The sequence below is a fragment of the Nipponia nippon genome, unplaced genomic scaffold, assembly GCF_047370975.1.
Source record: "Nipponia nippon isolate SJK-2023a ecotype South Korea unplaced genomic scaffold, ASM4737097v1 scaffold_2, whole genome shotgun sequence".
Lineage (NCBI taxonomy): Eukaryota > Metazoa > Chordata > Aves > Pelecaniformes > Threskiornithidae > Nipponia > Nipponia nippon.
This window is the reverse complement of record NW_028262336.1, coordinates 103,980,252-104,007,646: the sequence shown is the minus strand read 5'-3', so window position 1 is coordinate 104,007,646 and position 27,395 is coordinate 103,980,252. Positions and strand designations below refer to the sequence as shown.

The 27,395-nt window shown below is 38.5% G+C and overlaps 1 protein-coding gene across 2 annotated transcripts in view; it reads right to left on the bottom strand.

Moving 5' to 3' along the window:
- Nucleotides 1-27,395, bottom strand: part of TRPC4 (transient receptor potential cation channel subfamily C member 4) — a 162,983-nt gene that overhangs the window by 45,345 nt on the left and 90,243 nt on the right. The window lies entirely within an intron of this gene.

The following is a 27,395-nucleotide window of genomic DNA, read 5'->3' as shown; positions in this document are numbered from 1 at the left end:
GTCAGTTCTTCACATGTGTCTGCTGCTCCTTCCTGCTCACACTCTTCCCCTGCATCAGCGTGGGGTCTCTCCCACGGGAGACTGTGCTGCATGAACTTTTTCAACATGGGTCCTGCCCACAGGCTGCAGTTCTTTACGAACTGCTCCAGTGTGGGTCCTTTCCGCAGGGTGCAGTCCTTCAGACTGCTCCAGCATGGGCTTCCCACAGGGTCACAGCCTCCTTTGGGTGCATCCACCTGCTCCGGCGTGGGGTCCTCCCAGGCTTCAGGTGGATATCTGCTCTACCGTTAACCTCCATGGGGACAACCTGCCTCATGATAGTCTTCACCATGAGCGGCAGGGGAATCTCTGCTCTGGCGTCTGGAGCACCTCCGCCCCCCCTTCTTCACTGACCTTGGTGTCTGCAGAGTTGTTTCTCACTCCTCTCTCCAGCTGCTGTTGCTGTTGCACAGCAGTTTTTCCCCTTTCTTAAATATGTTATCCCAGAGGTGCTACCACCATCGCTGATGGACTCAGCCTTGGCCAGCGGCGGCTCTGTCTTGGAGCCGGCTGGCATTGGCTCTATCGGACATGGGGGAAGCTTCTAGCAGCTTCTCACAGAAGCCACCCCTGTAGCCCCCCGCTACCAAAACCTCGCCATGCAAACCCAATACAGTTACACGCATGCATATATACATACATTGGATTAAATCATTAGCTGAAGACTTAATAAAGCTATGCAGAAACTTCTTTATCTTATTAAAAAATAAAATTGTTAATTTACAGCAAATAATTTCAGATTTGAATTCTAATCAGATGCACCTATTTTGGGATTTTACATTATTTTGATAATACTTATAACCACAGGAGACAAGTTCCTTTGGGGATGAATAACAGGTAACTTTTCAAACAGTTTCTGAAATCACTGGGATTACTACTGGTGGAAAATGCTGTTTAGTTTGGAATGAAACGAGAGTCAGCATGAATCTTTCTATATATGTCTGGATCTTGTCAGAAATGTTAATCTGAGCCAAATTCAAACCTGGTGTATGTTAATGAAATGCCAGTGTCCCTAGCAGAGACATATTTGCCTACCAGACACCAGCACTGAAGCTGCCTCTGACTGTTGTGAAAGACAAGAAAATTTACTCATACCATAAGCATCTTGAAAATAGCTTTAAAGGACAGTAACAGAGTGTTCTCTTCCATTAGGAAAAATGCATTTGCAAGGTTTCAGGGTGTTTGTTTCAAGATACAAATGTCTGGAGTAATATTGCATGCAATCAGAGCAGACGGTTTCAAAGTTATGCTTTTACTAAGTTTTTAACACGGGTCTCCCTACAAAATTTTTCACCTCAGTTTGCTTGGATAGGTACAGATTAGTGCTTTGCTTGACCAGTGAAAAAGTATTACTCGTGGACTAATTCCTGAGTAAAATATTTTCCTTTTTTTTCCCCAGGGTGTGCCAGATCTATGTTAGTTTCCCCTTCTTCATAGTATCTTCCCATTACATATCCTCTCACCTAAAAGTAATCAGTTCCTGAGTCTTGCCTGTGTTCCCTTTCTCAACGCCTTTGGGCCACCCTTATTGTGTTGGGAACCCGGGTGAAAGAACAACTTTCAGTGGCTAGCAAAGGCTTGTGGTAGACATACGGGGCCTACTCCTTCCCAAGCATGCCTAAAAAGGAATGAATTGCCCTTGTTGTAATGTGGAGGGAATTAGGTAAAGGAGGTTTTTTTCCAATATGTTCACCAAGTATTGGGCTGCCCTGGGGCTGGGTAGAGCAGAACTGATGCAGAGGTACCTCATGACATGAGGAGATACTTGCTGACTGCACCATCTGGAGGGTTCTCCAGACTGGGTGGGCAGTAGCTGCTTAGTTCTAATCTTTAAACAGATTAATATGCAAAACTTTCCATGTTAATACAGAAAGGATTTCTGAACAGGCTTGAAAAATTGTTTCTTGTCTCCTAATACCCATATTAGATTTTGTCGTGTTGTGACTGTATTGCTAAAGGTACGATGTGTTAAAGACAAGGATTGCTTTCTGAGGTACAGGAAGTAAGTGCAGAAAATTTTCAAATCCCAGACACCGAAGAGCCAATTTTTAAAACTGTAATTTTTAAAGAAACTAGCTCTTATCTTTTTCTTCAAATTATGACTGTGACAGGACAGTTTTAACACTGATTGGATCCTCTGACTATAGGAGAAAACTAACATAGGCTATACATTTGATGTGGCTAGAGTTAGGGAGAGCAACATTGGTAATGTGCTTTAAATGACTCACTAGACATAAAACACCTAAGAAGCAACTAATAGTGTAGTATGGAGCAAGCATATAAAACACTATGTCAGCATTTTAAGAGCTACATGCATAGGGAAGCAGTTCTAGTACTGCAGGCAAGGACTTCTGTTCTGTAACAGAAACCACAACACAGTGTGTACAGATGATATACTGCATTTCTGAGAGGTACAGATATCCAGTTTCATGCTGTCATTTTTACCTAACAACACTGTTGGCAAGGTTAGTTAACAACATCCTGAAGCAACAAAAATATCTGTCTCTTCACTGCAGTCTTTTCTTTATGGTTTTGAGCTCCATTGGCCATATAACATACACTGTGAACCAGCCCAAAGTGTCTTCTTCAGACAACTGGAAAATTACCCTACATCTCTTGCTGACACTTCTTCTATAGTTACACTTTTATGCTTCATTTATCAAAGAATTGTATTACATTATTAAAAATGTCCAAATTAATTTTCACACATTTGACTACTTGCTCCATTTTTATGGTTGATAGATTTTCATCATATGTTGTGAAATATGTTCTATAGTGATACCTACATTTATTACATTAGCTGAATAATGAGGGAAGTTCTTGAAAGGGGAACAGTTGGGGTACCCTGCTGGCAACAAAAATGCACTCAGTGGTGAACCCTACAGTCCTGTTCCTCAGCTGCCCAGAGTTACTGCATACTGCATCTCCCCCATTGTCCTTGTGGACCTGTTTCCTCCAGAGGAAATGAGGGGAAAATGTTGTGCACCCACACCTTGTCCTCGTGTGTAATAAGTAAGTATTTGAGCGCATAGAGGAACTGGGGGTGGGGAAGTCTTCCTGGGACCCACAGTGTAAATGGCTCCTGTATAGGCTGTCTCAAGCATTACTCGTAAGTCACATATGGTTATACAAGTCAAGTAAGTTTATCTGTGATTAATATATTTTATTACTGATCCTGAATGCTTATTACACTTGACTTTTTAATTTATCCACTAAAAAACCCTTCTCTGCAGAAAAAAGAAAAAAAAAAGTCTTCATGGCAAAATTCTCTGGTCAAATGAGATTTATACTCTAACTATTATAAACCCTTCTATTAGAAAGGAACAGTAGAAGTGGATGGCAAAAAGACATGCTCCAAGCCATAAGAGACTGCCTGTAGAAATGGATGGGATTGCATCTAGGATGATTACACAGTAAAGCTGAGTAGACATGTAAGTCCTCTGCTGAACTGGGAGCTAATTTTTTTTTTTTAAATATTTTACGCAAATATTTTAAAACTAGCAGAAATAGAAATAGTCTGTGACATTAATTTGCCAGTTCTGCATTGCCTATGCCAAAATATTTTCACTGTAGTATATTTTTTCTTCCTTAATTGGAGATATTACATTCAGAGGTATTCAAAGTATCTTTTGTACTGTCAGTATTATGTTGTATGTTATTTGACTTTGACATTGTCTCCATATAATTAGCAATCAGCAAGTTTATATTTTCACATTACAATGGCTTCCAATAGCTTCCAGCAGTTTGTAATTATGTGAGGGATTTTTCTGTAATGATTATTCCTGGTTGCACATCTTTAGCTCCTTCATAAGAGTCTGCCCGTCTGAAAATGTTTTGGTATTCATTCTCTTAGTTGTCATGCTGGGAATTGGCTCTTCCCCGAGACTGGTGAAAATCAGAAATTATTCACACTGCCAGCAAAAATAATCTGGTATGAATAATAGCAGAGTCTGATTCTAGTGATATCCAAGCACATACAGAGCCCAGAATTTCATTTTCACTTCTGATTAAATATGATCTCTAGTTTTGCTATAATACATATCCTCCAGTCAATAGAAATGATGAAGAAATAACACAAGTGATACTATTAACTACATATTGTCTTTACAGAAATAATATTTTTATAAAAATAATTTTCATAAATAATATCTCATCATAATAAGTCAAGCTCTTGCCTATACAATGATAATACGTCTAAGTATTTATTTCATTGTATTAGGAAATACACAAAAATATAAAAAAAACACTTGTAATACAGAGCTCAGTTTTGCACTTACAAAGCAGTCTAACAAAATCTGAGGTCCAAATTAAATTCTCATTCCGAGATCAGTAGATGGTTTAGTGTATGTAACATAGAAAAAGAATGTGATTTGTCATCTAGAAATGAAAGCTGTCAAAGGAAAGTAATTTCCTTTTTGACTTACGTACGTGAGTTATGCTGTAACACAAAGAACTATCCCTGATACAGTTCTCTGATAGATGAATGTTAAGGATCTTTTTGGTGGAGAAAGCAGAAAGAAATTATTGTCATAAAGTTTTTTAGTAATGCTTTTTATAAAGCCATGGCCAGATTCTCTGTTGTGCTGTTTTGTACTGCCATTACAGCCAATCTGGTAGGAAATGTTAGCTCTGAGGTCTGCTACTTTGTCCCACACATTTTCCAGTGATTGTACTTCAGTTCAACAAGAATTAAGCCCAATTATTTTTTCATTCTCTGTAACATTTTATTTTTTATATTTTACATATTTTCCCAGATATTTAATGAAAACCCAAGCTCTCCTAGATATTTTAACTTCAAATTTAGATGTCAAAATTCTCTGTCTACTGGGTGTGAAAAGTATATTTGCTTGGCACTAATGACAGATTCAAGTCCCAACCTCATTAAGTAAACTCTGAAATTTTGTAGATTGTTTCTCCCTCTAGAGACATCACTGCATATTATTTTCTATATCTTCCCCCAAAGATTATATTTGTGGATTTTGGCACTTACTCTGTGAGGACTGGTTCATTAAGAAAAATAACATTTAATTGCAATTTAAATGCTTTAATGTTATTGACTGGATCACCACTACATTTTCCTTTCTAACAGCTAGGGACCATGTTCTGGACTACTTTGGGTATAGTTATACCATCTGTTTTCTGCCTCAGGCCAGAAGCCCTGATTCCTGTGAATCTCCTCATGTCCATCCTGTCTAAGTCTAGTGCTGACTGGAACGGACTATCGTTAAGATCATGATTCTTGCTGAACCCAAACCACTGGGTCAACTTTTCCTCAGCTCTGCCTGCAGCTTCATCATTAAGGGAACTAGCCAGCTCACTCGGGATCAGAGCACCAGAACACACCAGCTTGTATATATTCAGGGCAATCAGCTTCAGATCAGGTCCCTATAGTGAAACAAATTCACAGCATAGATGCCTTCATCATAAAATCCAGAGTTTACACTGCTCTCACCAAGAACAGAATACAATGTCAGGGTTTTTTTTTACTGTAATTATCCTATTATTTAACTTCAAATATAAGGAGGAAGAAAACAAAAGAAAAGGAAAACATAAAAGTGAAGACTGAAATGCTTCATAAAAGAATTATTAGATAAACAATGACATTGCAGTTTTTAATTTAAACATTTTAAATTTCCTTTTTGCCGCATCAACACAAGCAGAAGCTCTTAATTTGATTCAGTGCTTCTTCTTAGTAAAATGAATCAGCACACAGAAAACTATTAAATATCTATTAAATAAGTCAAGATTTATCTATAATTGCAGTGATTCTGATTAATTGATTAGAAAAGGCAATGGCAACTGAAACTAGAATGCAGTTCTTAGGAACCAGCTACGCATGAATAGCCTTGTTAGACTTCCCTGTGATAAAGAAAAGTGAATCAGTTGTTGGGCTTTGGGATGAGTGTGTAAAATAGCTCCAAATTTCAGAACTGGGATGCTGGTAGAATACTTCTCGTTCACATTCTAGGCAAGTGTTAGACTCACCATAGTTTAAACCATTTTTCTAGGGAAAATTAATTAAAGAACTTCTGTAAGTATCTGCAGAGATAATGAAACATGAATTTACTCCTATTATATTAGATCCCTGTTTTTACACACCTAGCTGGTGTATTTCCATGCATAGCAAACAAAAAATAAGAGTGATATTTATATGCAAAGTCCTACACTTGGGACAGAATAACCCCCTGCAACAGTACAGGCTGGAATTCACTGTCTAGGGAGTAGCTTTGCAGAAAAGACCTGGGGACACTGGTAAGCAAGAAGCTGGGTATGACTTGGCCCATGCAGTACAAAAGTATAGCCTGGGCCACAGTAGCAAGAGTACAGCCAGCATGTCAAGGAAGGTGATAATTCACCTCTCTTTGTCACTTGTGAGACTACACCTGGAGTGCAGTGTCCTGTTTTGGGTCCCCCACTGTAACAGAGACATGGGCAAACTGAAGTGAGTCCAACAGAACACCTCCAAGAGGTTATGGGGCTGCCTCCCACGATATATAGGGAGAGAAGAAGGTAGTTGGGCGTGCTCAACCTCAAAAAGAGAAGAACCAAGTTTGTGATTCACTGTCTTACACAAATGAAAGGAAGATTATGGACAGAAGCAGGCTTTTCTCAGGAGCACAATGAAAGGATGAGGATGGTCACAACCTGCATCAAAGGAATTTCTGGTTTGATCTAAGGAAAATATTCTTCGCTACAAGAGTATTTGAGCACCGGCACGGGCTGTCCAGGGAAGATGCAGAATCTCCATCCTTGCTGCATCCTCCATTCAAATCTTGGATGGGCAAGTTCCTTAGCAACCTGATTTAACTTCAGTGTTAGCCTGGTTTTGAGCAGGAGGTTGGACCAGAGGACCTTGAGAAATATCTTTCAACCAAGCATTTTTTATGATCCCACATACTTACCGCATTAAGCCAAGCAGTGATTTCTGGGGCAACAAAGTTCTTAGTAACTGTTAGCCATAGTAACTGTTTTTATAGGTTTGAATTTATTTATTTAGGTTTGAATTACTTTTCTAGGAATACAAGGTATTATTAAGATCTTTTTCTCCATTGGTTATTCCCTTTCAAAAGAGGCAGAGCCTGTCTCGCTTATATCATTGAACCATATTATTGCCAAGCAATACATAAAACCATTTCAACTGTTCCAAACACTTGTGCTGTAATAATCTGTGCATCATGTGTGCGGAGAAAGACATTCTAGTAAAAATATTTGCTTAGGTCTTTATCACTTCAATCCTACTATTCCCAAAGCAGTCTTCAGATACCTCTGACACCCAAGTTTGCTGTCTGCACCAATAGTTTCTACAAAATAAACTAACTGATAAGAGAATAGAAATAGTGGGTGGTCATTCTCCCAGTATTAATTCTAACACTGAATAAATTGAGACTATATAGACATTTTGGTTATAGTCTCAAAGTTCCTTTTAGGAGACCAAAATCAATATATATTCTAAGCAACTTCCTATATTAACACAGGTAGAAACAACATGTACTGCTAATAGCATACAGTTTCTGTAAATCATGTTATCGCCTCAAACTGATTTGGAAACAAATAGCCACTTGTATAAAGAATACTCTGTTGTCAGGCCCAGGAGCTGTAAAAAGAAAAAAACCCCATACCTCTGAACCAGTCAGCAATTACCAGGAGCATGTTTCTTGCATCCAAGCTGTTTTGTGTCCTGTATTGGTAAGGCTTCTAAGCATTAACCGGTCAGCCAGAAGGGGTTAGGATTTAAGTTAGTTACAATCCCACTATATGACAGAAGCAATGAGTTCCCTCACATCCAGCTCATTGTACCATTTTGTCTACTTTTTGTAGCTTCCATGTTGCCAGAAGGAAAAGTTACAAATTAATAAACCAGCCTTTCAAAATTTGTGAGGGAGCTGCAAATATGTTGAAAGCAACTGAAACACAGAACGCAGTGTGAGTTTAGTTGGAGAAAAATTAGTTAAGAAAAGCTCTAAGTGAGGGAAGTGTAGGAAAGGGACTAGAAAAGCTAGGTTCTTCCGCTGGGCATTGCTTGCTTATCTGAGAATTTCTGTGGGCATCTCTGGAGACCACCCTGCTCCTCGTTTGTGCAGTTTGTTGCAGAGGCCAAAACAAGGTAGTGAGATATTCTTAGCTTCATTTTCCCTTTTTGAACGTCCTTTCAGATTTGAGCAGGGTATTGAGCTATTTGGAAGAAACCTGACTACAAAATTTTTTCTTCCTTCTTTTCTCCATTTTCAGGCTCTTTGCCTGTTTCTGTGAAGAGAAACCTTCTTGGAGCAGTGATATTTACCTTCCATTAGCACCAGGCAACTTTAGGTTTCACTCCGTTAGCTTAGCTTTATGAGGTGTCATCCTGCATTCTGATGTGAAAAATGGATATGAGCAGAACTGTTCATGACTCCAAGCTTATGCTGTTCTAGCCAAGTGATAAGAGAGCCAGGAACAGAATCATGCAGAACTCCAAGGTTTCCCACTTTCTTTAGAACTGTCTGTTTATTATGTGAAGCTTGGGTGGAACTGAAGATGCCAAAGTTTCCCAAAATCAGTGTGAATCCAGTTTTTGGAAAGCATAACACTCATTTGAAGGCTGACTGAATACAGAATTAGAGGGATGAGGGAAAAATAAAAACACAGACTTATTACAAAGGCATTCAAACTAAATAAAGGCATAAACTGCATATTTTTCCCTTGAAAGTTCTCTATTAACATGTTGTAGGGAGGTCTGGCTTTGTAGTTTCATTAATACTTAGGAACAGAATGTATATAGTCACTCAATCTGCTTTTCTTTCTCTTCAAATACTTTAATGTTTTTCATCTTTAAGTTCCTCTTGTTTAACTTGGCTGTGTGTTTATCTGAGAATGTTAAAGGCTGAGAAATCAGATTAATCACCCAGTTCCTGCATAAAGACTAAGCTGAAATGATAGGTCTTTGGCAATGATGCTTAGTGAGTATTATTCTGAGACCATTTGCAGGAGAAATGCATGTGAGCCTGTAGCAGATGCATCGATTATATCAGACAAGTGTGGCTTTCATGAACCTTCCTTCTGGCCTTCAGAGATGAAGTTTTTCAATTTTTTCGTTATCTGTACAATTCACCTTTCTTCCCAGTTTTGCCTTAAATGAGTTCAGCGGCACTGCTCTTGAATGGCCGGTTGACAGCCACCATGTGCAGCTGCTGCAGTTTAAACACAGAATATGAATCTTGGAAAGAACTGCAGGGAGTATAATTGCTTGCTCAAAAGCCTTGCTCTCCAAAAGCTCCTTTACACTTAAGAATAGGTTGTGGTTGAAGAAAATTACCTTGTCTTGTGAACAGACCCAAGAAATATTGTGCTTTCCCATAATGGGAAGATACCTACAATAGTTGTTAATGAAATTCTGTGTACCCAGGACCTGCCAGCCTGGAGAAATAATGACAGTCCTTGGGTAGTGGTTTACCCTTATGAAGCTCTGCTATTTGTGGCAAAACATTAGAGTTTGGTATCTCAAATGAAAACCTGGAGCTACTCTCACTGTTCTCATACACAGAGGTGTCTGAACACTGCTGGTTTCTTTCATGGTGAAGAACCAGAGCAATGAAGCAACCAGTAAAGAGCCTGTTTCACTTGAGTTTTCACATACGCATCACTTTTAGGGATGTTCAGGCTACATCTACACTGAGAAATCAAACAGTGACTGAATTTGAGCACTGGACCCCAGTCATCCCAACTACCATTTGCTCTTGCCTGGTTCTAGTTTTGACCTCTCTCCAGATGGCTTTATGAAAGGCAAATCTGCAACTTGCTGTAGCCTGTTTTCATACAAATCCCTTAGTATCACTCAGTCTTAGGGTCATGGTATGGTCTGCTTTCCTTTAGCAGTACAGACAAAGTCTCAAAGACCAGTTTCTTGTACAGTATTTTACCAATTTACATGATACGTTTCTGTGTTAGACTGGTGTTTCTAAAATTCATTGCATGCTCCTAGAAAGTGGGTAACTGAGATGTTATGTTTGCCCAACTTCCATAGCTATTTCTTATGGAGATGGAGTAAAACACATTGGTTTACAGTTCCAGGTAAAGGAATAAATTTTATTTAAAAATGTGGAGGAAAATGACCATTTGCAAAAAGCTAGAGGTGGAAGAGGCATATGTTGAATGATAGAAGCAAAGGCTGTGTTTCAGTCCATGAAGGTCTGAGGCTACATTCTTCCTCAACAAATCACAGTCAATTTATTCACTGACAGAGAAATACACTCCATAGGCTGTTGTCACTGCCTCATGACATGCATGTCCTAGCTTCTGCTCCAGCAAGTCAGAAAGGGTACATTTCTAAGAAAGAGCTGCTCTTTAACCCTTGTGAAAGATAGCTCACTGGTACTCTGAAGGAATATTTCCTTCTGCTTCCTTTGCACTGTTCTGTGGTGTTAAGCAGATGTATCCTGATCATATGTATGAAATCATGATTCCCTAAACTGAAATTTATTTGAGAATCAGAGATATGTTGTAATTAAGAATAAAGCAACTTACTGTATAGTAAGAGATAAGTGACAACAGAGCAAAAATCCGAAGCAAACCTGCAAAAACATTGAAGTTACTATGTGAAGTGCAATTTAAATTTAGATTGCATGTGTACCTTTCCCATATCCTGCACTTATGTATAACATACAGACTTTAACAAAATCAGCCAGCTGGAGGACTTCTGCCTTGACCCACAGGCAGGCTAGGTGATGCCTCCTGAGCTACAGTCATGTTCAGTTTCTATTTTTCTCCACAATATCCAGCCTGCAGCTGTAAAGGTCTCATGCTAATACCATCAAATACTGCAACCAGGGAAGCAACACCTCTTCTTTAACAAACACTCCTCTCAAATTTACTCCCGAAATGCCACCTTGCTAAGGTGACGGTGGTGAGACCCTCATTCCTCTCTATTCCTTACCGCTGCCTACTGTGTGCCAGTCAGCTCCAACCCTGACAGAAGCTGTAGTGCTCCTGACTCCAGCCTCCATCACCACAACAAAACTGTGATTTCTTCAGCATCCAAACACTTCAGTGAGAGGAAGAGAGGATGGCAGCCAAAACAATCCATACTCGGTAACTGAAGTATAATGTCAACTAAATTACACTGTAACTGGGTGGGGAAACAGCAGCAGCACTCTTAACTGCAAGTTCTTTTAGTGCTTCATTTCAGAACTTCAAAGATAATCTAACATCAGGATTTTTTGTGGGGAATTTTAGAAACACCAACAAGGGATCTGACACAGCAAACCCTTAATTCTCTAACCTTGACAGCTTACAAAGGCAAAAACAAAGGAGACTTGACGGCAGATATACTCACTACTGCTTTGGGGAAATGATTTTCTTTTCCTGAAGTACTGAACTTGATGGACCTGTTACAAAAATCCAGCTTTTCCACAGAAATTGAGGAAGGATAGAAGCCAAAGGACCCAAGGCTGAGAGAATAATATTTATGTTTGTATTGGCAGAATATTTATATTGGCAGTGTTACGACCATGATCAATTTACATTAATTGCAGTTGTGAAAGAAGGAAAGCAGAAAAGAAGGGAACTTCTTGGCCTTAATCTTCCTTTAGAAAATTACAAGATAAAAATTTTCACCTAATGTTTTGAGGTAGTATCATATTTTTTGAAAAGTTGGTAGAAGAAGAATAATATACTATTGCTAAATAGTCCACTGTTTTAATTTTTTGTTGTTACTACTTTTACTTCTAATACAAAGTATCTGTGTTTCATTCCTGGGGAAAAAAAACCTGTAAAGTGAACACTTTCATATTCTATCTTCTGATGTAACAAATAATTTTATACTGATCTACCCCTTTCCTTAATCATTTGAAAATTCATTTTGCTTGGTTATTTCAAATTTGTTGAACTATATGTAAAGTTAAATATACCTGGAGTATTGCTACAATATTAATAACAACAGCAGTATTCTTTCTGTAGCCTTAAAAGGTGTTAAGGGTTCAGAAGATACAAAAATGTTCCTCTCCTTATGATTTCAGCTGAAATGCCAGGGCATATACCAGCAAACATGTATGGGAAAGACTCGAGCTGTCAGATTTCTTAATACCACAGAACAAGAGAGAGGTGAGTATCTGTCATCCTCTGTACACTTGATAACAGCTTCACAGAGACTTCCAAGCACACTGGCTACCATGAACACAGCTCCTCAGTTCCTGTCATCAGATCATAGGATAATTCAGGCTGGAAAGGACCTCAGGAGGTCTCTTGTCCAACCTCTTGTGCTCAAACCAGGGTCTCCAAGGATGGAGACAGCACAATCTGTCTAGGAAACCTGTTCCATTGCTTAACTGTTCTTACGGGGAAAGCTCTTTTTTCTTTATATTCAGTCCAAATTTTTCTTCTTGCAACTGATGCCCATTGTTCATTGTCCTTCCACTGTGCACCACTGTGAAGAGCCTGGCTCCGTATCCTCGATGACTTCCCTGTAGTCACTGGGGGGTAATGTTGGTTCCCCCTGAAGTCATCTCTGCTCCAGGCTGAACCAGCCCTGCTCCCTTGATTCCTCCTCAGAGGGTAAGTGCTCCAGCCCCCGACCATCTCTGTGGCCCTTCAGTGAACTTGCTCCAGTTTATCCATGCATCTTTTATATTGAGGGACCCAAAGCTGGATGCAGTATCTAGACGTGGTCGAATGAGTGCCAATTAGAGGGCAGCAATCACTTACCTCAGCTATGTTCCTGTTAATACAGCCCAGGTTATTGTTAGCCTTCTTTGCTGCTGGCCCTTGTTCAGCTAGAGGTGCTCACACCTCCATCTCCTTTTCTCCATAGCTGCCAGGCAGTCAGTCTCCAGCTTGTGTCACTGCAGGGGCTTCTTCCTTCCCAGGTTCAGGACTTTGCATTTGTCCTTGTTGAATTTCATTAGGCTCCTGTCAGCCTGTTCCTCCAGCCTGTCTTGGTCTCTCTAAATGGCAGCCCTGTCTTGAGCGTATCAGCTAGTCTCTTTAACTTAGTGTCATCTGCAAACTTTTTAAGAGTGGACTTCATCTTCTCCAGGTCTCTGATAAATCTGGGCCATACAGATCCTTGCAGAACTGCAGTTTTTTATGTCTTCAGGTAGAGTATGACCCATTAACCAGAACCCTCTGAGCTTGATCATCCAACCAGTGTTTTACCTACCTTGTTCTTCCATCCAGACTGTAACATTCTAACTTGGATACAATATATGAGAAATGGTGTCAAAAGCCTTGCTAAATTAAACCTAAATGACATCTCTTTGGCCACAAATCTAGTTAGAGTGCAAGTGGTGTTTCTGTGGTCAGGTACGTATACTCTAACTGAAAAAGTTGCAACAGAAAGCAAGCCAACTTCAAACCAATGTAGTCTTCTGTATTGACAAGGTCTTCTTTAACCATCATTTGCACACTGTAATTTGCAATAATTATAACTGCAAAGATCTGTCACTGGTATCAAAAAGTGCTCCTACTCCCAGACTACTTTTGCCAAGGTTTAGTACAGAGCAAAGAGCAATTTTTCACAGCCAGGTTAGGAAGACCTAACCTTAATTTACTGTAATGAAAATGATGATCTCTCTTCATTCAAGTGTGATTATGCTACTCAACTTTAATGTGATTTGACTGATACATTTGTATTGAGAATAGGGCCACAGGCAGTGAAAGAAAATATTTTTTCAATGCATGTAAAAGCTTTGTCTTTTTATTTCAAGATTTTGACTTTGATTTTGAAAAAGTTCACTACAGGTTTCCAGTTTTGGAAATAATGATGAAGAAATGGCTCAACGTAAGTGGAGTCTTGCAGGCTGTCATAGCTCTAACAACAGTTATCTCTTGCGATACTTTCCATCTAATCTTGGGAATCTCCGTGTAAAATTGAGGATTTTTCCCTCAGACCAAACCTCTGAAATGCAGCTTTGTGTGATGCTTACTTCTCCAGCCAAAATCTAAAATCATGACCCAGTCTCTGTATGCTGGTGAAAGAAAGTCCCAGTGTGGCATGATGGAGGCTCCCAAACACCTGATTTTGATAGGAGGAAGGTGCCGCCTGTGCAAACAGTACAAGTCCTATAAAGCTATCTTCCAAGGACACATTTCCAGCTCCTCTGTAAGGTGGATACATGGATCATGGTGGTCAAAGAGAAGTTATGTTTCTTTGAAAAGTGAAGAATGGGTTCAAGAACATTGGTTCTTGACATTAATGCATTGAACTCTGAGGCTCGCATATTTCTGTTCAAATTGTTGGCTCTTAATCTGTATGTAGCTCAGGTCTGGAAAGGACCTCTGCTTAGGAAGAGCTGATCTGAGACTGTTTGACCATTTCTATAACTCAAACATGACCTGTGAGACTGCTTGAGTGAAGCCTTGTCCCTAAAGTAAAACAGACTTTTAATCTAGAGTCATAGAATCATAGAATGGTTTGGGTTGGAAGAGACCTTAAAGTTCACCTGTTTAGGCTTTTCCCCTCCAACAAACTCTAGAGTGAGTCTAAGCCCACTAAGTCTAAATATGTAACTGTGTATAAACAACGTAGATAAGTCTTTGTGGTAAACTTGTTTCTCATTGAACTTACCTGCGAAGGCAGACCCTTAGATCAGATGGTGCATTAGAAGGGAAGCTGCATCTTAGATTGCCAAAGGGATTCCAGTAAATAGGCCCTCAACGTTCATCTGCCTCAGTTTAAGGGGCTTTTCCAGTTCTCAGAATGACAGAATATCAACACTTAAAAAAATTATCTTAAGCCCACTGTCACCTACCTTCCAGAAATTACATGCTATTCTTCTTAAAGAATTTTACCTTCTTTTTAGCCTGTACAACACATCTAGTTATCCCACGTCTCCTCTGCAATAAGTGCAAGTAATGTAGGTGGTGACAAAAATGATTTTGTTCTTAGATGGCCTGAGTTGCTGTCTGGAGATGTGTGTCTCTTGCCATCGACTATGAAGGGACCTGAGGCTAGGCTGCTGACATAGGTACCTTAGTTAAATACCTGAGGTTATGTGGAATGAGTCAGGGACTCAAAGCACAAACACACTACAGGAATGGCTATTTCTAGTTTCTCTCTACGTGCTATTAAGAGGGCAGAAAAAAAGAGTCAAAGCCTTGAATTAATTTTATTAATAATATTTCAAACCTTTTTTACCTTCTGTAACACTTTCAGCTTGTCTTAATGTCAAATGCTGCGTAACTAAGTCATGTCTTTTTGTGAACCATAACAGGGCTGCTAATGAAGCCCTTAAGGTTAGCTATTTAGAACAACCTCTAATATAAATGACTACATTACCCTGGTAATTAAATATTATTATCTTTTCTGCACAGCAAGCAGAGCAAAATGTTTCCTTTTCCTCTTCATCCACCTAAAAAAATAATGAGCCAGATCCTGTACTTGGGCAACAGAGCATAAGCATGTTGCACTTTGTACACCTTCAGCAATTTCTGCTTGCTGAAGATCTGTATTGGTCTTTCTCTCCCACAAATGTTAAGGACCCTCACATTTTTACAACATTATTCAGGAATGAAACACATTCAAAGCATAAAAGCCATGATTTGATGTAATAAAGAACATGCCAGAGGATGTTCAGCTCTGGATTTGTTTCTTCTCTTATTCATACGCATTCACCTTTGGCTTTCCCCTGTCCTTCAAAACATTCTGTAAAATCCTTCCTTATCAAGTCCTTGCTTGTTTGCAAGTGCTCACCAATAACTGAGCCTATTCTCCTCCTAGGAAAAGAGTTTTCACTTTTAAAATAATCTTTCCTCAGAACGTCTTATTTTTGCCAAGTATCTCAACAACAAGTTAAGGAACATAGAAGCAGAAGAAAGACTGGTTATATTCTATATTCATTAGTGATATCAATGAAATAAAACTGATTTCTTTAAGCAACAGAACTAGCAAGCTTTTCACAATCTTTCAGTAAAAACTCAGCATCCTTCCTTCCATCCCCACAACAGTACTTAGCAGATATCGATATGTTTTTTTCCAGATAACTGAAGCTGTAACTAACAACAGCAATTTCTTCTGGAGTTTTGCCCTCCAAAGGCATAATCTTTACTTTGTTGCCATGTTTTAAAAGAAAGTTAAGATTTTGTTTTAAGGTGAAGAAATGGATGATAGTCTATTCACAGAAGCAAAGAAAAATCCCCTTTCTTGGCCCAAGAAGACATTCTCTTAGGCAGAAACTTTAAAAAGTCCTAAAAATTTCACAAGCATAAGAAATAGAGGTGTTCTGTGGCAGGTCTAAGCAGGAGCTTTATCAAGTAACACAAAGGCAGAAGCTGAGTCAATGAGTACCATAGGCTGCTCTAGCCATACCCTCTTTCTGTTGAGGTAGGTTGGATTAGTTTCCTTCATTAAGCAGAAATGAACCATCAGATTATTCGTTTTGCCAGTGTCACGAGTGCATTATCCACAAAACAAATAAAATACAAGCTTTAAGAAACGAACAAAGAAAGTGATTCCTGCTGTATTTACTTCACCCTTCATCACTAGGAGCTGCAGTCAGCCTTACAACAAAATTACTGCTCTCAAGGTGTTACAATAACACAAACAGGCCCTATCTGTAACCAAGGCCTGATTGTGCTGGGCACAGAACAAAACCCATTAACAACAGGCAAAACATATCCTGAAGATCCTATAATCCCAATATGTAATAGAGGGTGGTAAGTGGTTGAAGGGACACCGCATGTAGATCAAAGCACTGGCTTCTTGTGGAAAGACAAGAGACCAAAGATACACCCAGTGGGACTGACATGGAAACTGATACTGAAGCTATTTACAGACTGTGGGCTAGCTGTGCCTGGAAGTCCACCTTGCAAGCTGATCTGAAGCACACTTGTCAACTTCATCAGAAAGGACTGAGACAACCCCAAGGCAGGGTAAACTGGGGCACTCTCCATGGTTATGGCACTCTCAGGGAGCACTCCTTCAGACAAAGGAGTTCATGTCCCCCTTTGGGAATCCTTTTGGGGCTAAGTTATGAATAAGGCACCAGGAAACTCAACATACATGGATTTCAGTGACTGGATGAACAGCCAGCAGGCACAGGTAGTGACCCAAGTGATTATTCCACTAAATCTTTAAGTGATTAGGGAGCATATGTACTTACAAAGTTAGACAGAAGCTGCAGATACCTATACTTTATTTTTTAATCTAAGTTGCAATCATTTTACCAAAATCACTAAGCAAGCTGGTGGCAAAGAAAGGACTAAAATCCACTGTTCTGTCTACTTAACCATATTGTCTCTTCTGTAACTGAGCCTGGGAAACAAGAGAAGACTCCTTTCATGACCTATGTGTCTTTACAAGGGTTTTTGGTCCTAGGAGTCCTGTTTGATCTGCTGTGTCTTCCAAGATGGAGTCACTTAATTAGGGAAAACAAGATTCAACAGAAATGTGTGAGACTGCATGGGTATGAGACACTGTTTTCCTGGTGTTCAGCTTAGGGAATGATTGTCTCTAAGCCTCAAGCTCCTTCTATCTCCTTCTGCCATGGGTCTGTAGCCTCCCTGTTTGGGAGGCAAAAGCAGCGGCAGTGGATGGGGCCCAGGAATATTTGTAATAGTATCACCCTGCGGATAGGGCAATAGAGAATGGGCAATGGGTAATGGTCTCTGCAATTCAGTAAGAAAAGGGGGGGAGTTTTAGAAAAAAGAGGAGACAAAGGGTGATGAAGAAATAAATATGGATCTTGAGATTCCTGGAGTGTGTCAATGAAAAGGAGAAAGGATGTTTAAATGTATCACAAGGGAAAGCTATTGAGACGGTATCAAAAGAATACAGAGTCTCCCAGTATATTTTATGTGTCCAAATAACCACCAAGGGAGTTCCTAATTTTCTCAGCTGTCTCATTCAATCCAAACTATTGACTGAAAGCTATTTTAGTATTTGGACTAACTATGAAATAATACACTGTGAAAGCTCAAAGTTCAAATGAGCATTATCAGAGTGCTGGCAAATTCCCTTTACTTGTGATACTTCTACTGCGCATCAGAATTTATCAAGTCTTGGGCTAGATGAAAGTGGGTCAAAGGAGAATGGGAGACGCTGCTGGACCATACCGAAGGAGATGGCTTGAGGATGATCTGATGAAGAGAGAATGGAGTGGGGAAGAATGTCATCCTATTATTTGCAGAAGAAAGCCAAGTGTCTCTGTAAGGAGGACTTATTAATAGTTTCGTGTGAACATTTTCTTTTCAGTATGAAAAATACCCTAGAAGTTCAAATGCCAATAGTCAAACTTGAGAGCCATATGATTTTCACAAACATAAGCTCCTGTTTGTCATACCAGTGCCATACTGAACACCTCTCTTCATTTTTCTACTTTAACTCCTGGAGTTGTAAAGTTTAGAAAGTTTTATACTCCACTAAAAATTTTGAATAAAGATCTCACCTCTTTGGAGGCACAAGAGTGAGATCATATAATAAGAGTTTGTTTTTCTCATAAATCTTTTGTTTGATGATGGATGTACATATTGATGGAGGCAATCGATGAAGAAACCCTTTACTATTTTAATCTTGATAGCTAAGGCCTACAGTAAAAACAAGGGTTAAGGAGGGAAGAGAAGAATGCTCTGTGGACATCTGGTGGAGTAAAGAGGAGGGAGATTAAAAGAACCAACAGACAGGCCTAAAACAAGTTTGCTTTGGCTGTCTTGTTTTATTGTTCAATAAACATTTATCTTAATGGAGGGAGTCCTGCCAAGCAGTAGAAAAATTCATATTGCAACAGCATGCAGAAGGTTCAGCCAGGATGTTCAAATATGCCTTGGTTAAGCAGTCACTCTATCTTAGGCCAATTGTACCTAGCACAGGCATGGAAGAGGTTAGATCTTGGACAGGAGGATGGAAGGCTTTGTGTAAGAGATTCCTACAAGATATATGAGAGAGGAGGGGTTGCTTAAGAGTGGCCTGGGAGCTATGAAACAGAAAAAATAGAAAGGAGTTAAATACTCCTCTATGAGTTAGGTGCCTGTATGAGCTGTTCATGCTACAAGGGTGCTAACTAGAGTTGAAATAATACAAATTATTTGAAGCTCTTGGGATTTTCCAAAATGTCTTGCAGTGAGGAGTGAAGCATAGCTGCTGGTGCAGCTATGGAAGAAGGTATGGGGAGCACAAAGGAGGAGCTGCACAAGGGAGGGGGTGGCTGCAGTCAGGAATGGCTGATGGAGGCCATGGGAGGAATGGAGGAATGGAGACAGCTGGCAGATGCAAATCCCACCACAGCTCAGTCTGGGGCTCATCATCCAGCAAAACTAACTAACCTGAGCTGTGGGTTAGGTGCTCTTGCAGGGGTGGGAGGAAGAACAGCCAGATGCCCAGCAAGTATATGGAGGGAGGAAAGAAGGCTGTAAATTCCTATAGTTATAGGTTTACATTCAAAATTAAATCCTGTGCACTACCTTATTTATTCACCTTGTTAAAGATTTTTTTTCCTCTAAAATTTTGTTTGTTAAGCAAATGTTTTGTTATTGTAAGTAGAAAAAAAATAACTCACAGTGCTAAATCTACCCCAGGTTTGTAGGGAAGCTTGTAGGTGCCTTAGTAGTGACTCCTTCAAACCAAAAGCCAACCTCTGTTGCTGCCAGTCACATCTGAACAGAAGGTTTGTGCACTGCTGGTTAGGGATATGCACTACTGGTTGTTCCTGCTTGAGGCAGACAACCCAGCAACATTTCTTTTAAGGAAGATGCAGAAAAGGAACTGAAATGACAGATTTCCACTGTACTTCATTAACAGCAAGTCTCCTCCCCTTTGAGTTAATTACTTCCAGCAAGTGTTCAGAATAAAAAGACGTTGGTGTCAGTTCATGAATAGTTTAACTAGAACTGTGATGAGAGGGTTGCAACTTATGTGAGGCATATAGCATTCAAAGGTTATTGATGCCTTCTGAGACATCATTAAAAAGTTAGTGCTGAGATTCATTTCGCCTTATGTGGGCTCTGAGCCTTCAGAATCTGAAATCTCTGTTACCACAGGGTAGAAATTGCAGTTGATGCAGTAAGTTGTCTAACTTGTATGTACATTTTCAATGCCTAGTGAAGTAATTCTTCTAATTGAAGTGCCCTGTTTCCTTACCCAGCCAAGGGAGCAGAGAGAGCTGTCTCTGGAATTAACTTAGATGTCTTATCTTGAGCAGACGGGATCTCCCTCTGTGCATACCTCTGTCTTTTGACTGTATAAAGAATTTGCTCACATACTTTAGGAGGATTACTTCACCATGCATTTAAAATGTAGGCACAATTAAATGCTGTATTAAGCAGATGTGCTCCCACCCTGTGATTAAAGAACATTTTTTTCTGGCAGCAATAAGTACAGCTTCCACTGGGACACCTATACTGCATTCAGTTCTGAGGTAATACATAACCAATTAGAGTAAGACTTTAAGTATGTGTAGCAGATAAGCTACTTACATAATTTATGATATTTAACAATCTGTGGAGTCTTTATCTATAAACACAGAGACTTTTACATGATCTACAAAGCAAACATATGACCTGTTTTAGAGTAGCTGGCTCTTGCCTGGAAAAATGTTTATCAAACTTTTTGAATACTATGGCTGAGAGTCTGCAGAAATGGGTCTTTTGGAGACATGGACCCAAACGTGCATACATCACTCCCCTCAGTTATGTGATTCATAGACTAAACACAACTTCCTTTGGCGTTAAAAATGTCCAAATATTATCAGAGTCCTTTTTTTGTGGGGTTTTGTTATTTTTTACATGGAGACTTCTGACTGCACCTTTCCAGTCTTTTGACAAATATTCACATACACAGTGACTTGCTAACACATGGCTGCTGTGTTTCTGTTTATTTTTCAGGTGTGTTTTTTTTTAAACACAGAATAATTCTTAGATGTTGTGTTTCCAAAGTCATTCCTGCTTACAGAGTCAATAATTCAGGCTTTTGCATCTGAAAGATTTTTAATGAGAAATTAATTATAATGGCTACTAAAATTACTCAAAATCAATCTGTGGTTCCAAGGAAAATTCTACTCTCTGAGACTGTCACAAAGCTTGACTTAGACTCCTAAAATGTATTGCTGCCAGAGGAGCTCTATGGAAATTTCCAGCATTTCCAGACATATTTTATATTCCACATCTAAATAAAAAGCCAATGTTCCCAAAAGAATGGCAGTTTAAACATTAAAAAACATTACAAAGAACATGGCAACTTTTCATTTCAGTACTTTAAAACTATTTTCTCTAGGCATTGTTGAGATATTCAATTTTGATAAGGAATAATTTTTGCTTTCTAGCATATTTATACTGCTTTGTTTAATAATATGATACAGATGATATTAGGTATAAGAATTACATTGTCAAAAATGTTGAAGTCCAAGTGAAGTAAGAAGAAACTTCAGTCAAACAAAATGCTTTACTTTATTGAAATGAAGTGTTTAGACATCGACATGAAATGACAGATTTGAAATGATTTGACATGTTTTCATTGAAAATTTCACTGAATTTGTGACATTATTGTGAAACATTTCCATTTCACTGAGGCTGCATTTTGCATAGAAAACTAGTGAAGAACTGGTGATTGCATTTTTAAAGGTCCTCTTTTGAGCAGTAGCAAACAGATGGCTTTTATTATCAGTAACAACTTTTTTTATCCTGCAGCACTGTTTTCCTAGAAAACAAGAACTGATCTATGAAAAGTGAATATCATACTATGGTATTTAAGATTTAATTAATCAATTAATAATTTAGTGATATTGCTCATATGAGTAATCTTTGGTGTGTGTTTTATGGGAATATACAGGTTTATGTTAAAAACAGTTGATCCATGATGTGTGTTTCCTATGTGGGGAAGTCCTGTCTCACTTCTTGTCTGTCTGCAAATAATTGAGTAAGCTAGTCTACAGATGATTTCCCTGAAATATTTTCCATGAAATTCTTGTTAATGAAGATAAAGCCTGTAATCTTGTTAAAGCTAAATGTCTTTAACTGTGTTAAATTCTTAAAACCCACTCCTTCTTTCACTCTTTCTCTGCCTCGTTGCCAGGTGAGGCTCTGCAGGTGGTAGCAATTCAGAAAACCAGGGCCTGACCCTGGGAAGTTGGAACTTTACAAGGCCAACTAGAGGCATTTGGGAGAGTTTTAGTAGTTAAGCAGTTGAATTTTTGGTAAGCATTGATTATTCAGCTCTATAGAAATGTATTGAAAAGATAAAATGAAAATTTAGAAATGGTTCTATGTTTTAAATCAATCCTTTAAAAAAGTTAATTCAGGATCAGGAAAAACATCCTTCCTGAATGTATCTTTTAGCAAATTTAGTTCTTGCTTTTTTATCTACACCTCAACACGATACATAACCATGCATGTATGCTATAATTATGTATTTATTTTATTGTTTAAAGATAAAGGCAGAAAAAAGCTTATTAAAATGTTTCAAGAGTGTCAAACTGAAATGTGCGGAATTTAACCTATTTTACATCCTGCTAATATCAAGTATTCCAAATTTTCTAATGATCTTGTACTTGCAAAGGAAGTGAAAGATGATCAGAGCAAACTAAGAATGGAAAAGAAAAAGAAAAAAAAAATCAATAAAACTGCAGTTAGTCTTTATTCATTTGAAAAGTGAAAGAGGAAAGGTTAACAGCTATATACTTAAAAATTCATATTTCCTCTCTGTTGATATCAGAATGTCTAATAACAAAGCAAAATGAGACAATGCTGCCAATAATTACAACCTCTCCCTGCTTGAGCTTATACAGCTATAGCTTAAATGACATGGGCCAGTTAGTATGGGGCAAAATGAGACAGAGATATAAATTACTAGTTTAAGTACTTGAATTGCACTAACTAAATTTACTGTGAAACCAGAGGATATTGATTCAGTTTATTAACCCCCTCTCCCTTCTTTATTTCACATATATGGGAAAATGGGTAAGCATTTCAGTAAGCACTCTTTCACATATGTACAGATATATGCATAAGACCTAAACAGAACCAAAGCTAAAACAAAGCTAACGGATGAGTGAAAGACACTGGGGATTTGCTGTGATTTCTCTATTAAAAACTCTCAATATATATGAGACAGAACATGCATTTTGCAATTAGTGGCAAAGATGACTGTCTACTAAATATTATAGACTGCTACTATTCTCTGCTACTTAATTGCATTGTTGCACTAGTGTTTTGCAAATTACTTAAACTCAGAATAACATTATAATTACAGGTTGAATAACTTCTGCTTGTGAATCATACATAGAATCAGGGATTTCCCCTTCTACATCCTTGAATGAAACTGCAGTTGAATCAGATAACATTTTTATTTGGTTCAGGAAAACAGGAAACTATTTCTCATTGATCATTGTGTGCTTAGAATCTAGCACAACAAAATTTTAAATGACAGCCTTCATAAAACCAAACTCTCCCTTACTTGAGATAATATTATACAGTAGATAATTAGACAACAAAATATTTGTGCCCAATGCAGACTGGTTGCATGACTTCAGGGAATCTCTCGTCTGCTGCTAGTTGCAGCCCAGGCAACAGTAGGTGTCAGAAACATGTACCATGAGCATCAGCAACGTGTCTTTGCTTATAATCAAACAGCGTCAGTGGTGCAAAATGAACAGAAAAAAAATGGTGCCTTGGATGTTCTGTCCCATGTGCTATGCTAAAAAAAATTGTGGGTGAGCACACAAAACCTACATGCTGGCAGATACTCTCTAGTTCTACCACCTAACTCAGAACAGATACTATCCACAGTCTTGCCAGACATTATTCTGCAGTGTAAACTTGAAACTATAAATCTCTTTCAACCTCATTCATTACTAATGAAAGAAGACAGATGTATTATCAGGGAAGTTTCTTCCTTAGCAATACATAGTAGGTTCCCTCTGACATGACTCCATGGACTGAAAACTGATACCACTGAGATGTCTTTTGACAGTACGTGAATGAGGATCACAGTATTATGGCAAGTGTGAAACAAATGGAAATGCAGAAGATAAGCACGTTTCACTGTGCAGAACCTCAAGTCCAATTGGCAGAAACTTTTTGGTTTTGTGGAGACGGTCCACTTCAGGGGCAATCTGGTGACCACAGACAATGCAGGCAGCTCTGAGGATGAACGTGATTTCTTTATTTCCATAGATGATAATACAGAGGTGGTACCAGGGGCTTGCAGACCACTACACCAAGCACTGCTTAATCACTTCATTTTTAAAAGCCTTTCTCTGTTACAAGGTATTTCTAGATCTACATTTGATCAAACACTATGTCATTTTGAAGCTCCTCAACAACTCCCAGCTTGATAACTATCTTTTCTCATGTTTGTCAATTTTCCTTTCTTTACATAATGAAAATTCTTCACCATGCACTCATCGTCTTCTCCTACAAGTACCCTCAATCTGCTCTTCTACCCAATCTTATGTCTTTGGGATTAAACCACATTATATTATCCAAAGCCTACTCCAGGCCTTTACAAGGCTTTGTTGTAATGTGTTTCATACTCACTTGCTTATTAATGCCAAGATGAATTACTCCTAATAATTTCTGGTGTTATTTTCAACTTGAAAGAAAAAAAGAAATCTTTAACTCCTGAGCAATTAATTGTAAAAGCAATGTAAAGGACACATGTTCCTATTTTACTTGTCCTCATTCTTCATTATTTTGTTACTTTTAGCTGCGATTTCTGGACATAGACTGGGTGTTCTGAACAACTAGACCTGATTGCTTATTCATGGAGCTCTGACCTCAGCCTCAATATAGCATTACAATATCCTTTGGTAACAGCATGAATAAAGGTTGAGATGTTAGGGATGCATGGTAAGATAAGAAGGGAAGACAATGCATTCTATCTGTTTTGCTGTTTTGATGGGGGGGTTTGGGTTGGGGTTTTTTTGTTATAATTTTGCAGGATAGCAGGCAAGTTAAGGGAAAGAAAGTCAATGACTAGAACTGATAGCATCAAAAAACCACAAATCCATGTTTGCTCCTGTCATAATAGAAAAGTCTTTGGTGGAGAACTGACTGTTGGTGGTTGAGACACACAGGGCAGAGAAAGCTGATGCATCACCCCAAACCAGTATTTTTAAACAGGTTAAATCCAAAATAGTGTATTAATGGGCTAGTTAAAATCCAGCCCACACTTTTTTCCTGCCATTTTTAAAATAAGATTTATAAGTTGCCTCTGCTGCTTGCCATCAAGCTTACCTTGGATAGTTGTAGTGTAAGGGTATATGAAATGTGAGAGCATCTGGTTCATTGAATTATTTGTTAATTTAATTGTCTGGTTAAGGGTTAATTAGTATAACAGAAATAGAAAATAACAAGAAAAGTGATAGATTCAACACGGAAACCAAGGTATAATAGAGACAATGACGAAGACCAAGACCCTTCAGTCTCTGATGAATGGGCCATTAAAGGACCGGTTGCAACTGCTTCTAGGAGGGTCAACCTCAACTTTGTAACTGATCATAAGGAGGGGAAAACATCATTATCACGAGTATTACGGGATGTTTGAGGGGGTTCATGGGACTCATGGGAAATTCAAAGTTATGGGATAGCAGAGGGGTCTTGTGGGATTATGTAAAATTTATTATGGGATGTTTAGGGGAAGGCTAAAGGGTGGGGAAGGATCCAGAAGGAATAACCATGGCAAAATGGAGAGGAGAAGGCAATCAAGGGGCCGGTCTTGTGTAAGCAGGGCCGGTCAGTATGCTTGTGCCGGGGACAGAGACCCTGGGGTCTCCAAGTGCTCCTGGCTGGGCTCCAGTGCCTGGGCTGAAAGAATCCCCAGACCCCGGAGGCTGCTGGATTCAGTGGCTCCTGTAACATCCTTAACACAAGAAATAGAAAGACCCATCTGATCTATTTTCATCATGATCCATATGCATCAGGACAGCCAGAATCCAAGCATTTATTATGCCTGAGGTAAGTTTCTTGACCTTGGACCTGTACCTACCAGAACACTGTTGTAATAATCAGAAATAAAATGACTGATCAGTTACAGTGGCTACTATTTGCTCCAGCATCTAGTAGGGAATACATTTAGGAATGCAGCAAAACAATCTAATAAAACTTCATTTTACTTCAGGAAGACTCAAATAGTAGGGATAGTGGGAAATATTTATAGAAATGAAAAATGTATGTAAAATATAAAAGATCCACTGATTCGGAATTGTTGCACTAAATCAGTATTGCTTTAATGTTTGCTATTATGAAGAATCAATGAGGTATAATCAGCTGTATTACTGCAGTTTAATTAGGCACAGGAATAAGATGCAACTATGAAAAACATTTCACTCTACAGATGTCTCTCACTGTCTCTATCTCAAATTAAGAAAATTCAAGTTTTGTATTTACGTTTAAAAAATAAAACCATGAGAGGTCAGAATTTTACTTCAGTGCATGAATCCTTTGGAAAAAAGAAGTCCAAGCTAGAATTTCTTCAATGACTGTAGGATAGGATTGGCATTTCAAGAAACAGAAATAGTAGTTGTTAAGAAAAGTCTGGAATAGTACCATCTGAAAATAATTTACAAAGGCAGTGAATATGTTGCCTAAAACATTATACTATCAAATATAAAATTATGCAATACATTTCCTGAAGGAAAAAAATGCTTATTAGAAGACTTATGAAGTCAGAGACCAATTGAGATATTTTTCCAGCAATACTTCAGTAGGTCCCTACCTTCATGATAACTTTTTAGCATTACTAAATAATATTTCAAATGGACAACAGAATCATTATGTTTGGTTATTGTTCCTGCAAACCCTTCTAACATACGTAATATATTAATGCATTTACTATTATATTTTGCAGAACAGACATTGAGCAGTGATAGATAGACTAGTTCAATATAACACAGAAGTTTCTTAAGCATTTGCCATATTTTATACGAACAAGTAACATTTAATTATTAATGGCATTTGTCTTGCCTATACACTTGCACAGTTCAGATGATTTTAGATGTACAGGTTCCAAATGAGACGATAAAACACATTCTGACATGATGATGAGCAGGGATCAAGTGAAGTTTTGGAAATATCAAGGGAATTGTCTTCCTAACTCATTTTTCTGTCTTTATTCTTTTGCTTTTGCACACACATAAGAACTTGAGTATTTTTAAAAGAAATGCAGACATCCTCTGATTCCAATTGAATATCTGTATCAGTGAAGCAAACTCATGAATTTTTAACTGTCATGGAAACCAATACCCAGATATCTCCATTTTGTATTCTTTATGAAAAAGAACCTGAACGTCAAAGTTTTGGGGAGTCATGCATTGCTATTAATCTTATGTTTCAGTATCTATTTATAATAGCTATTTTTTTAAGAACCCTCTCTATAGAGGTACCTGTAGTATTTTATAGGTGTTTAAACACATAGCCTCCTTTTTCTGTCAGACGCAATTAATGCTAATTTGAAGTATGCT